The following is a 13,853-nucleotide window of genomic DNA, read 5'->3' on the forward strand; positions in this document are numbered from 1 at the left end:
ATCTAATGTCCAGTCCCGCGTGCTAAACGCTCCCGCCAGTTGTTCGGAGGACTCCAGAAACGCGTAGTGGGCGAGTTTAGAAGCACTGTGGTTGGCTGTCTCCAAAAAAACAGTTGACAATGTTAAGAAGATAGTTTGTGAATTTGTGCAGGGGATTTACAAAGACAAAAGCCCATTACTCCTTCCTTCCCCCTTAGTTTTAGCATCCTCCAGATAAGCAGGATTTTGCTTATAATAGGTGTTTATGGTTCCAGGAATTGCACTTTGATCTAGGATTTTGAGGGTGGAGTGTCTAAGGGGTCTCTAGACGCTTGTCTGATTTGAATGCTTTTCAGGATGATTTATGGCAAAAGGCTCCTTTCTGACACTTCCAGATGCCAAAGCTCTTACCTTCCAGGCAGGAGTGAGGGAAAACTGCTTCCAATAGCCGGGCGGATGGGAGCCCGCACGCCTACCGCGCCCGCCTGCCGGTTACCCTAAGCTGACAGTGTGCACCAGCCTTCTTCTGAAGCAGCTGATAACCTTCCCCCGCCTTCCAAACTAAGGAGGAGGGACGGACCTTCTTTTTATGAGGACGAAGCTGCGGAGGGAAACAAAGTCACCCGCCTGTAAAGTTAGTCTATTGCAGTTAACTCTATTTTATGCAATTAACCACCTGCTCCCGCCCTGTTGGTGGTTTGGTGTTAATGCGATTTGACCCCAAATGTGAAGCGGGCAGGAATAAGCCCTCCGTTGGGACCCCTGGTGGTTTCACCCTCCGGCCTCAGCCTCTCTCTGCGGCCGCGAGAATCGCAATTCTGGTTCCCGCGGGGCTGCGGCCCGGGCGGCGCTCAGAAGCTGCCAGGGCGTCGGAGGGTAGGAGGCGATGTCTTTTCGAAAGCTCCCCGCAGTCTCGGGACCGCGAGGAGAGGCCAGGAAAAATAACCCTCCCGACTCAATTACTGTGAGCTCCACCCGGAAGCCGAAAAGCTGAAATGTGCGCCGCTGCAGGGGGGCAGGTCAGACAGGGCGGACGCTAGTGCGATTTTAGGGGACCCCTAAGGCCCGCAGAACTGAGAAAGCACTGAAGACATTTGTCAACCTGAAGCTAAAGGTGGGTCCGACCCACAGTAGCCTCCGGCGGACGGTTTTCCCAGAGGAAACGAGGGAGGTTTTCCAGCTATTTCTTCTCCTTCGAAATGTAATCGATTGGGGACTGGGGAGGAGGAACTTTGTTTTCCTTCTTCTTTCCCAAGGTGAAGGCGAATTAAGGAAGAAATTAGCCAAGCAGGCTTGAAGACCCGCGGTGAGGAGGGTCGAGGCCAGGGCACTGCTAGCAAATGTCTGCTTACAGAGGAAGGTTTAGCCCTCAGTGATATTCTGGTTATTTGCTTAGAATCCCACAAGGCTGGGAATCTGTGTATTTGGGGAACAGGGTCTGACTATTTATGTCTTTTGTGATGAGCCTTCACCCTCCCTCCTCCCAAGTTGCTTCTATGTTAGTAACTTGAAGGTTAGCAGTTTGTTTTCCCAATGGAAAATAAGACTGATTTCTTGGGTGAAAGAGAGTGGATTAACTTGAGAGCCTTAAAAAAAAAAAAACCTTTATTTTCCAATGTATAAACTTTTTTCATTTCTCATAACGTTACAAAACAAGGAACCAGATCAGAGTTTATTGGTTTATTTAGAAGTGATCCTGATTTGATGAGCTTAATCATGTGACGAAGACATACTGATAGTCCCTCCTCTCTCAAAGGTCAGCCTGAGAGGTGTTTTTGAAAGTCACTGCCTTTTTCCTAGAGTTCCCATCACTACATCAAAAGACTCGGGTCACCACTTGTCTTTTCTGTATGTATATATTCAAGAGCATAAAAATATTAAATAAAAAACTTGCCCAACTTCAAACCTATCAAATGTTTAACAGCTGAAGGATATTCATCTTAAGGAGGCAGGCCAAAATGTCAATAAAAATTTAATTATTTCTGAAACATATGGGAGCACTTACAAGACCCAAAATGTGATACTAAGTATTGATATTGAGAGGAAACCAAACAATATGCTTTCATATTTGCTGGTCAAGACCTTATACCCCCCTAAAAGTTACACAACTCACAGAAATTTTTATTCTTCCTGACAGGGTTTCTAAAACTAGCATGAAAGATAGGTCGGTGGTCAAAGGGGTCATCTGCATTCTGTGTAAGGAGAAATTAGTGTTGAACTCCTATGTGCTTGGCATTTATTTTCTGTAGAAGATTGTCTGTGATGTCTACAATAGCAAATGTTATTTTGGTGGGGGATGGGAGAAAGGTGTACATTGGTGTGGCCATTTTAATTTTCTAATAGTGAACATAAATTGCCTTCTGAAATGTTCCATCCACATTTTCTTTTTAACCTGTAATTCTGCCGTGTTGACAGATGACCCTTTACACTGGAAGGTGACACAGGTGGTGCTATTTCTGTAGTTGGTGGTGATGAGCAAGACTGATGTGGATGTGGAGTAATCTTTTTCCACTTATGAGCACAGCTTCCGTAGGACTTTGAGTTCTGAAAAATGACAAACTTTAACTGCTGAGTTGCAGGTAAGTCTAGTGATAGGCTGCTGCTTTTGGACCAGTCCTCTGATAAATCCTGATACGTAATTGGTGTGACTTCATTGTCATTGTTTCCAATTTTCCCTGTGGTTCACCTCATGATGCCTTGAAGAGTTGCTTTGGGTACCTGGTTATCTGCTTCCCTAGACTAGAGGTTCCCAGTATCAGTTTTAGCTTGATGGTGATTTACATACCTTCCTTGATTGGTTATTGATAGGCTCTCTCCCATTGCAGTGAAGTCTCCATTTCTCTGAATGTTTAGATTCATTTAATTCAACCATTTAATTTATGTGGAGGACTCTGAGAGTCCAAAGGGTTTAGGATATTTGCCCCAGACAAATCGGGCCTAGACCAGTGCTTTTTTTTCTCTACTTGGGGGCATGGTTTTAAGATTTTGAGCAAACTCCAGAATTGGCTTGAGGACCAGAACTACCCAGTATCTTACAGCTGAGCACCTTTTCCCCAAGACTCAGTATCTTTCTCTTTTACTACAGAGTTTTGCATAACCAAAGTAGATAAGACCATGACTGTCTCTTAATGAGTGAGGCTGGACACTGCTCTGCATAGACCTAACACCTGGTAAATTATAAAGGCCAGGATCCTATTTAGCTGTTTTATCTTTTTACTTCCTAAGAATGAAAATGAGTATGTCTCTGTTTACACTAAAAATTCCGATAGTAATATTGTGAATATGTGTACCTTTCGGAGTACTTTTTATTTTATTTTGATTTTACAATTACTGATACAAAGCATTGTTTGTGGAAAAAAATGCCTGAGACCATTATTTTTGCCTTTTCTTTTATAAGGATAATTACCACTAAGAATACTCTTATGAATTCAAAGCTGATGGAAAAAGAAAGATAATTTAACTACCATGTTCAGAAACTGTTTGTTGGGTAGAAAAACCAGGAGTATAGTTTGCCCCATGGAGTGATTATAGAATGAGGCAGAACCAAAGGAGAGTGATCATAAGTGGTTTTCCTACTCTGTACAAATGATCCCAGAGGCCTTTTTCAATTTGTGATCTGTGATGCTATTCTTATGTCTGACATGCTTTCTTAGTGGGTTTTGTTTTCATGCGTGACTGATGCAGAGAACAGCTTGAAATCAGATTGTAGGTAGCAGAATTCAGAAAAATAATAACCTAGGTAAAGAGTGAGTGAACTTATTCAAATGTATGGCCACAAGTGACTGCTGTTTACTTCTACAGAAGATCTACTCAGTTGTCTCATTGCACAGCTAGAGTTAAATACCCTGTAGATCTGCAGAAGCAATTTTGAAATGTTCACTCTTCCCCAAGCACTTTTCTCCAAGTGACAGGTTGTGTGGGTGGCTACTATGACACTGCCTTCAGTTAAACAGATGCATGATTATTCAGTCAACAGATATTTCTTGAGGGCATCTCTAAGGTCTGAAGGCTATATGGAAGTCACTATGTCATGCCCATCACAACAAAGGAGTCTCTAATCACAGATGGCTGCTCTTACCTGTGGATATTTGCTGTGTGTACAGGGAGGCCCCTACAGTAGTTACTTCACTGAAGTTTTCTTTGCTATTCTGGGGTGGTGCAGCAGAATTAGGGCTGACTCCCCTGAGTGTTGGAAAGATAGGAGTGGAGAGGCAAAAGTGGTTCCTCTGCATTGAGCATTCTAAGTGTGGAAACTTGAGGACAGAGAGTAGAAGTGAGTCCAAGAACTTTTTTTTTTTTTTTGCCCTTGCTACTTTTATTTCTTTTCAATGCACATTTGTCAATCTGTAGCAAAATCCTACAGATTAATAGTTGCCTATTAGACTTTAAGCTTTTTTGTAGACAGGTGCCTGTCCAGCTCACTACTCTAATCCCAGCACCTTGCTGAGCACCTGTAACAGGGCATGTCTGTTGATTTGAACTAACATCCTCATTATACTAATAGGGAAACTGAGGTAAAGAGGCAGAATCCACATCTAAAAGAACCAAAAAATGACAACATGATAGTCCCATACTGTTATAGTGAGGGAATTCATATACTTGTCTCTCAGTTTTATGTTTGGAATGAAAACCCAAGTAAGCACAAAATAAGACATTCATTAAAACATTGAGAGTCAAGCATTTATTTTAACTTGTTTTAGAGTGCCTTTCTGTATGGAGCCCATCACTGCCATTTATTTGCCTATATGATTTCTTTATATGAATAAGTAAGGGATCCTTTCTTTTTTTTTTTCCTGGGCTCATGGCATGCCTGAAAAAAAATAGAGCAGGGCTGATTTCAGGTCCAACTTCCCCATGGACCAAGTGCCTTTGTTCAATGAACATCCCTTACAAACATATGTAGCAGTCTTGGCACCCCCAAAACAATGATTGCCAAATTTAATAAGAAATCTGGCTAGCTTATTATCAGTATATTTTTGTTTGTGACATTGATTCCACTTGATTTCTCTGAAAGATCCAAAGTCAGACTCTCCACATGTACTTCTTAACCAAACCGGGACAGTCTACCCAGAAGGGTATCTTCTTCTGCTCCAGCCAGTTGAGGTTCCATTTCCTTATATTCCTGTGCTGTAAACAGCTCTACATTTGCCCTGTCACCTCCTAAAGCAGCATATCATTGATAACTAAACAGAACATGTCAATCAATATCAATTGAAAAGCTGAAACTCCAAGTTACTTACTTATTGCATATATACACACATTGTTCCAAACCCAACAGTTGTGGTTTAGAGATTGAAATATAGTTGATTGTGAATTGAAAGATTGAAATATAATTGATTGTGAATTGAAAAGGGGCACTCTAAAAATATTTTAAATTTGGTATGATTAGTATGAATGGAGAAAGCTGCTTCTCCACCCCCCATTTTCCCCCCTGCCTTCCCTCCTTCCCTCCAGGGATGCGGTGAATTTGTGTAATTTAAGGCAGGTGGTCCACATAGTAGGCTGACCACAGAGGATGAGAGAGTGTGCATTTGATACCCTGACTGCTGCTCTTTAATAGACTTTAAATATACTATGACTATTATTTGGCTTTTGGCTATTACATTTCTTTTCACTTTCTTTCAAAGGCTTCTCTCTTTCATTTCGTCATTTTCCACATACTGAAATGTAACCCAGGTCCAATGGCACCAAATAGAGGATTTATCTATATTGTCATCAAACTAAATGTGAAGGAAATATCAAAGGGGAGCAAAGGGCACCACTATATTTTGTCTCTTGAATGCTGACAGAAAAATGCATGCATTTTTCTTTGCCTAGGTAATAACAATACTTTATTTTTTATATAAAGCCTTTCATCTGGGAATCTCAAAGGCCTTTGAGATGCTGTTTGGGTCTGGCATTCTTCATTTGGCTGCCCTTTGTCTCTTTCAGTAAAGAAACATTCCTGTTGGCTGTAGTTTTGTAACTGAACTTGAACTTGGGTATGCACATTCAGAGGTCCAAGGGCATTGAGTGTTTCTTGAATAGATCAAACAAATGACCATTTATGACATTATCAAAACAATCCTGAGAGGAAGATGGGTGGCAAAGGTGATTATCCAATTTGCAGGTGGAGCAGTTGTGACACAGCAGTTTAAGCAGCTCACCTGAGGGCACACAATAAGTCTTTGTTACTGCCAGAAACAGTAGTAACATCTACCAGACCATTAGCATGGTTGTGTTTCTTGGCGTCCCACCTATCTGCTCCTCCTCCTTTCAGAATGAACATCTCTAAGATACGGCATCCTGGTGCATGTGAGAAAAAGATTCCAATGCAAGAGAGGAGAATAGAGTAGCAACTTCGGAAATGTTGTAGATAAAGAAAATTGTGGGCTTTCTCCAGAAAAATCACACAGCTTCTAGTCAAATTAATGAGTCAACAAAACAAAACAAAACAAAACAAAACAAAAGGAATATCCTTTGCACATAGAAAGTAGAAATGTGATCTTTAAGTTCCATTCCTTTTAGGTAAGAAAGTATGTGTTGATCTCAGCCAGGAAGCAAAGGTATAATGTTTTATATATTATATATAAATATAAATATATATGAATGAATATATTTACATATATATTCTTCAAGCCCTCTGTACATTTTAAAACTTAAAAGCATTTTTCATTTATGTCTTATTTATAACTGTCTTTTTTCTTTCCTGGAATTCTGTTTTGTCCTTTATCTCCAAACATAGTCATTTGTTTCAACTCTATGGTTATTATTCTGAAGACCCCTGAAGTCTGAATTATTCCTCCATGGCATCACTATATGATTTACTACTAACTCAATGTTTGACAAGTCTGACTGTGATATTCTACTTAACATTAATGTTTTAATATTTTCTTGAGACATTATATCATAATTTACTTTTAGTTCAAAAACTCATCAAGTTCAGGGCAGGGACCCCAAGTCTGCTTTTGCAAGTAAAGTAACTTCTGTATTTTATTCTAGTAAGAAGAGCTAATAGAAGGAATTTGTATGTATTTTAATAAAGAGGGCTTGATAATAAATGAGACTTTTCATCTGATAATAATTATACATTTGAAACGGAACAAGTTCTTCAACACAAACTATTTTTTTCTTTTCTGTATTTAATATTCATTTTGAGTTTCTAAAGTGGAACCTATCTTTCATAGTAAAGGATTATTACAAAAAGCCAGAAGAAGTTTCTAGAACAACTCTAATATCATATATCCTAAAGCTATCATTAGTTCATCCTACTGATAGTTATATATAAAAAGAAAAAAAACTTAGGTCTGTGTCTTCCTATTTTTGAAAGCTTAGAAATTCTCAGATCCAAGATATGTAATTTAGAAAGTTTAGAAAAAGCTGTCCCACACAAAACATTGGTTTTAACATATCAGGGGTAAAAATCTCTAAGAGATATGCCCATTTTCTTTATCTGTACATATCATCTAGGTTCTCAGCTTAGTTTTGAACTGCTCCAGAAGAAATATGCATAAACAAGCAGGAGCAATGTTGGGAAAAAGTGGAAAACTTGATTGTCTTACTTTGCCTGAGTTTGACAGTCTACAGTCTGAACTGCATTCTGTCATTAATGGTCTCTCTCTTCCACAAAATCTCTATTGCTTAGTGCTGTCTCTATGAATGAGGATAAAACTGACAAAGGAGATGAAGGTTTGACAACATGATACAATGGAAGATGCTTAAAGTTTTTGCTACTTTATCAGATAATCGAAGCATGGTTTTTGCTCTTCTCTTTATTATATAGATTATTGAAACCCTTTAATGCTGTCCTTTTCATTGGCATATGTATCTTTGTTTTGAGATCTTCATGCATTATTAATTTTGCTCCAAATAAAAGTTTCACTTGTGATGTATATTTCAGTTCGTTTAGAATGTAATTGAAAAAAGAACAAGCCTAGTCTAAGCTCCCCCACTTACTAGCTATGCTACGTGCCAATTAACTGAATTTGATTTAACTGAGCATGTGGTTCTCTAATATTGGGGGCATGGTAAATTATATCACAAGCGTTATCATTCTGTCATTCTATGATCTAATAACTCTAGTGATGCTACAATAAAATACAATTTAAATTACCATTGTCAACTAGCTTTTCAAGAACTTTTCTCTGTCAGATGCCAAATTTTAAAGCTATAAAATCAATTAAAATATATTTTCTAAATTTATAACTTAAAAATTGTGAAATGAAGCATTATTTAAAAATCCCAAAACTCTTTCTGAGCTTCAATTATTATAATTAAAAATAAAAACTTGAGATCTGGGAGCAAATACAAAAACGGTGATAAATCAGTAACATCTCATTGCTTTAAAAAGTCATTTGCTACCAGTTTTACTTTGCTACTTTCTTATTAAAAAAAACAGAATTCGTTATAAATCCTTTAAATTGGAAATTGAGTCTGTCTTAAGTCCTTTATAAGATGTCTTTACTAGTCAGCATTAATCTTGTTCAGCAGCTCATAGCTATGCTCTATGCCTATGAGAGACAGTGAGTGTGTGTTTACCTAACAATTAGCATGCTTATTACTGATAATGAAAATGGCAGATATAGGAATGTATATTGTCTTCAAGACTTCTTTAACACAATAGTTCACAATTCTTCATCAAAATTTCCTTTTTGACGTATGACATCAAAGTCAGAGTTTAAAACTTGAAACTTTTCTTAGGATTCATGTTCTGAAGTATTTCTGTTTCTTGTTGTGTTTTGTGGTCACTAGCCACAGAGAAATTTGTCTTTTTTACGTACACTGGAAATAATTTACTGCTTTTAGAAATATTAAACCACACACACAAAAAAACCCAATGTTAAAGAAACATTATGAGTCGGCTGAAGCCCTCAAAACGCCAGGAAATTGAGAGTTAATGTGGAAGCTCTGATCTAGCTCTACGTTCTGGGGACTCTAGGACCCCTGAAGAAGGACAGGTTGTGCCCACTTTACACACATGTAAGAATCTTTTTTTTAAAAAGCACTGGCAGGATGATGTCATAGAGGGCACACATGTTTAGTACAATTCTGAGACACTAATATTCACATTTGCTTAATATAAAATAATACTCTTCATAAACATCAATTCTTGTCTAAGTTTAATACACAGACAAAAGTCACAAATTCTAAAATTACAATGTAGATTTTGACTGTGATATAGATGCATTCAATCATATGAACTTGGCAAAAATGATATTCTCAAATGAGTTTTTAGATAGAATATTCACTTGCACAATCTTTGCTTATGATGTATGAGAGAAGTGAAATTTTCAAACCCATCTACCTTACTTATCTCCCTTCAGAGACCAAAGATTCAGGCTATTCACACAGGCTGGGTCATAGGAAAAAAAGTCTCCTTTATGTACATAGCATAGAAGGCAAAAGTTCAGTTGTTGTAGTAGATATATTTTTTAAGTTTTTTTCCAAACATTATCTTACATGTAGTCATCTAGAAACTGAAATTTATAAGTCAGTCAAGAGAACAAATTTTTCATTGATGAAAACATTTCTTCTGGTTTTTTATTATTATATTGTATTAAATTTATTTAAATTGTGTAACACTTTTCCTCAAGAAACTGTACTTTCTTGTTTCCATTTTAAAATTTAATTATTATTTAGTGCAGAAAACATATTTTGAATTTTTAATAAGAATATCAATATTGAAAATGGTTTCATTTTTAAAGAAATCTTTAAGTACATAATTTATTATCACAATTAAGCTTAACGTATAGAAAAATATCTCACTGGATTAAGTAAAATGCTTTAAAGTTTTAAAATCCACAAATATAGAAAGACTGCCAGTTCTTTAATTATAAATATAACCTTGATGGCATTATTCAAAGTTCATTATCAAATAATTGTAATAGTACCCTTTTTAAAGTATTTCTGTTGAGCTGTGGTTTTGTCAAAAGAATTAAACAATTATAATTAATTAGTGTATTGCTTCATATTCAGTCACATTATCTGCTTTCTTTGTAAATAAAAAAGGAAGATGGTTAAAACCAAATGTTATCAGTTATTTAAAGTAAGCATATTTGGAATCAGAAAAATAAAGCTGAATTTACATAAATTAGAAAGCATAGACTACCTACAATTTTAATTAGGAAAAATAATTTTTGGTTTTTGATATAAACATCACCTCCCCAAATACAGTTTTTTATTTGAGACCTATATCTGTTTTAAAAGCAGACTGTAAGAAATTATGTTATGTGAGACATAACAAATGATACATTTAAGAAATACTAATTTCTTAATATATAGTTCAATTTATTGCAAACTGGTAATTTGCCTTCCTATACTAGTGATTTCAGAAAATACTGGTAAAATAACAAACATTTATTGAGAAATATTTAACAACATGTTAATCTAGGAATTAAATTATTTTTATACTTTGGAAAGAATTAATTGTTGCATCCTAAAAATATTTTCCACATTGATTGAATCTTTATGTATTAGTTTAGATCTAAAATCTTGTTTTCTACATTTGAATATAGAAATATTTAAAATACATTGTTGAATTAAGATTACACAATCAAATACCTCCAGTTTTAGGAGCCTAACTGTAATTTTTCATATTACATATTCCAAATCATAGATTCTATTAGGTTGCAGTTCATGTGTAAATAAATGAAATTATTCAGTCTACTTTTTAACATAATCTCCCCCATAAACTCAGGAAGCACATTATCAGGGAGAAAAAGGAGTATATGAACAGAAGATGTCTTAATGCACTTCTCAAAATTAAACTATGTCGGCTTAAAAATCACAGCTTTACAAATAAAAGGCATTTTGCCTTTCTATTCTAGGATTAAAGGAGGACATTGGACACATTCAGATGGCAAATTTAGTCAATGTTTGGAAATGCTTTGTAGTGGCCAAAAGCTGTGCGTTTCCTTCTGTTGACCTGATTTTTTTTCTTCCAATAAAGTTAATTAATAGAAGATGTATCAAACAGGATTATTGCAGATGTGCACATACTGCCGTGCTAATTGCTCTTATTTTTTTTACAATCTGGTCCTGCACATGCTTTAATTTATATTTGCCTGACTTTGCTTTTTAGTGAATTAGCTGCACTCTGCCACACACTGAATAGTAATGTGCTTGCATCACTCGATTATCTCAGATGCATTATTGTCTAGAATCCATGCTCCTAATTTCCTTACCACCCACACCCATCTCTTTCCTCTGTTTGGAAGGCTGATTTGTGTTAAGAAGGGACCACCAAGCTATTAACTCTAGGACATAACTAGCATTGTTCATAGGAAGCGGGGCTTATGATGATCATATCACATTTTAACTCTTCCACCAGCATTATCCTTGTTTCCCCAATGCTTTCAAGAGGCAATAACTCGAAATGCCTCGCATGGAAATGATAAACTGCCTGTTGTGCCTTTTCTTTGAAGGAGTTCTCCTGCAGAGTATCATATTTAAATAAATTGCCATTGAGTTTAGCAAGCAGCACAATCATGCCCATTGAGGTGGAATCTTTTGATCATATTTTGTAATGCAATCAAGGATCACATGAGGATTCTGGAACAGGCCAGTCTTGCTGTGTGCTGAATAGGCGACAGGAGAAAGAAAACATTAATTACCCTGAATCCCACTGACATAACAAAGCACACCTGTGTCCCAGATACTACAGACTCCCCCCCCCCCCCACCAAGGCAATGGCTACATCTATGACCACAGTAACTCTTTTCACTTGATTGATCAGTAATTTCAATCAAACCACCAGATTTTTTTTAAAAAATTACTGGTATGTTCACATTGTCTAAAAAGGTCAAATGTGTGCACGTCAGCATGGCTTTTACGTACTTTTATGTCATGAAATGTACTAGCCAGGGAGCAGGATACCTGGGTTCTAGGTACACTGATTTGTTCATTGAGTCAGCTGACATCTCTGCCACTCGTCTCCCCCTCTCTCATACCCTCTCAAAAATCAGTAAGACCCAGATAATAATTGTCTACTTAACCAAAACAGGTGTCTGAAGGATTTATGAGTGAATGGTTAAGAAGAACTTCAGATATATAAAGCACTTTACAAATGTACTAATCTGATAACTGTATGGATTTGTGTGGCACAGATTGTATACTAATAGTGTTCCAGTCTCATTACCCCTTTGCAAACGTTTTTACAGTATTAATCTTTCTGACAAAAAGGACTAGCGGTTCTTTCATCTACCAAAGATACAGGGTCACTAGCAGGGAATTGCTAACTGACAGATTAATTGAGGAAACTTGGGGATACTGTTGAACTTCAGTCAGTGTATTTCAAAAGAGGCAGCAGATGTGGAAGTGGGGGTTTGTAGGGGATTTCCTGCTCTGCTGGTCCAGTCTTTTCAACTTTTTGTTAAAACTCTGAGATATCAATGAGAAAAAAAATAGCTGATACCATCCTAAACCATTTCCTGCTGACAGGTATTGTTTAAGAACCTGTTACCCTCGCTGCCTGTTTCTGTTTGTTTGTTTTTGTGGATGGTACAGGAGAGGCAAATGAGAGATAGAAATGAAAAATTAAGGAATAACTATTAAGCATAGTTTTTTTTGATCTCCACTAGGATAGTTTTGCAGTTCAGATTTATCTCTTTCTCCTCAAAAATAGGATATAATTTTTATATTGCATTCCAGTAAGATCTCAATAATCAAAATAAAAATGTCATTTTTTTCTGTATGATTTTCCTCTTTTATAAAGAAGAAATATGGAGGTCTAGTCCTAGTCTATTACCTAAGCTTTCTGTCAAGTGGGGAAGAAAACCCCAAAGGAATTGGAGTAGGAAAGCATGTTGTTGGTCCTAGAGGGTGAAGACTGAGGCTTTTCATAAATGTTAAACAATGCTTATAATTTTACATCTTTTTTGGGAGCTGAAGTCAAACAACCTGAAAAATAAATGACTGAGAAGGCAAGTGGGCTAAGTGGCTTTTATATTACTTTGAAGTTTGTATTAGTTAGCTAGGGCTTCCATAACAAGTATCACAGACTGGGATTAAACAACAAAAATGTATTTACTCACAACTCTGAAGGCTAGAAGTACAAGATCCAGATGTGGGAAGGTTGATTTCTTCTGAGGACTCTCTTCTTGCCCTGTGGATGTCCATCTTCTCCTTGTGCCATCACCTGGTCTCTCTTCTGTGTGTTACTATGTCCTGATCGCTTCTTCCTATCTATCTGTCTGTCTATCTATCTATCTATCTATCTATCTATCTATCTATCTATCTATCATCTATCATCTATTTATGTGTTTATTTATAATTGAGGTATAATTGATATATAACATTATATTAGTTTCAAGGGTACAACATAATGCTTTGATACTTGTATACATTGCAAAATGTTCACTACACCATCTCCAGTTAACACCTTTCAACTTTCATAGTTATAGAACTTTTTTCTTTTGATGAGAACTTTTAAGATCTACTTGCAACAGTTTTCAAATATGTGATACAGCTTTATCAACAACAGTCACCGTACTGTACATTATATCCCAATGACACTCATTTTGTAACTGACCAGTTTACACCTTTTGACCTCCTTTACCCATTTCTCCCACCCTCCAGGCCCCAGCTTTGGCAACCACCAATCTGTTTATATCTAGGAGCTTGGTTTTTTGAGTTTGGTTTTTGTTTTGTTTTGTTTTGTTTTTAGGATTCAAATATTTGTCTTTCCATATTTGCCTTTCTCTGTCTAACTTATTTCACTTAGCATAATGGCTTTGAGGTTCATCCGTGTTTTTGTAAATGGCAAGATTTCATTCTTTTTTATGACCAAATAATTTTCCATTATCTATCTATCTATCTGCCTACCTACCTATCTACTCATCAATCTATACCTGCATGTATACCACATTTTCTTTATCCATTTATCCATCAAGGGACAC

The sequence above is a fragment of the Camelus bactrianus genome, chromosome 7, assembly GCF_048773025.1.
Source record: "Camelus bactrianus isolate YW-2024 breed Bactrian camel chromosome 7, ASM4877302v1, whole genome shotgun sequence".
Lineage (NCBI taxonomy): Eukaryota > Metazoa > Chordata > Mammalia > Artiodactyla > Camelidae > Camelus > Camelus bactrianus.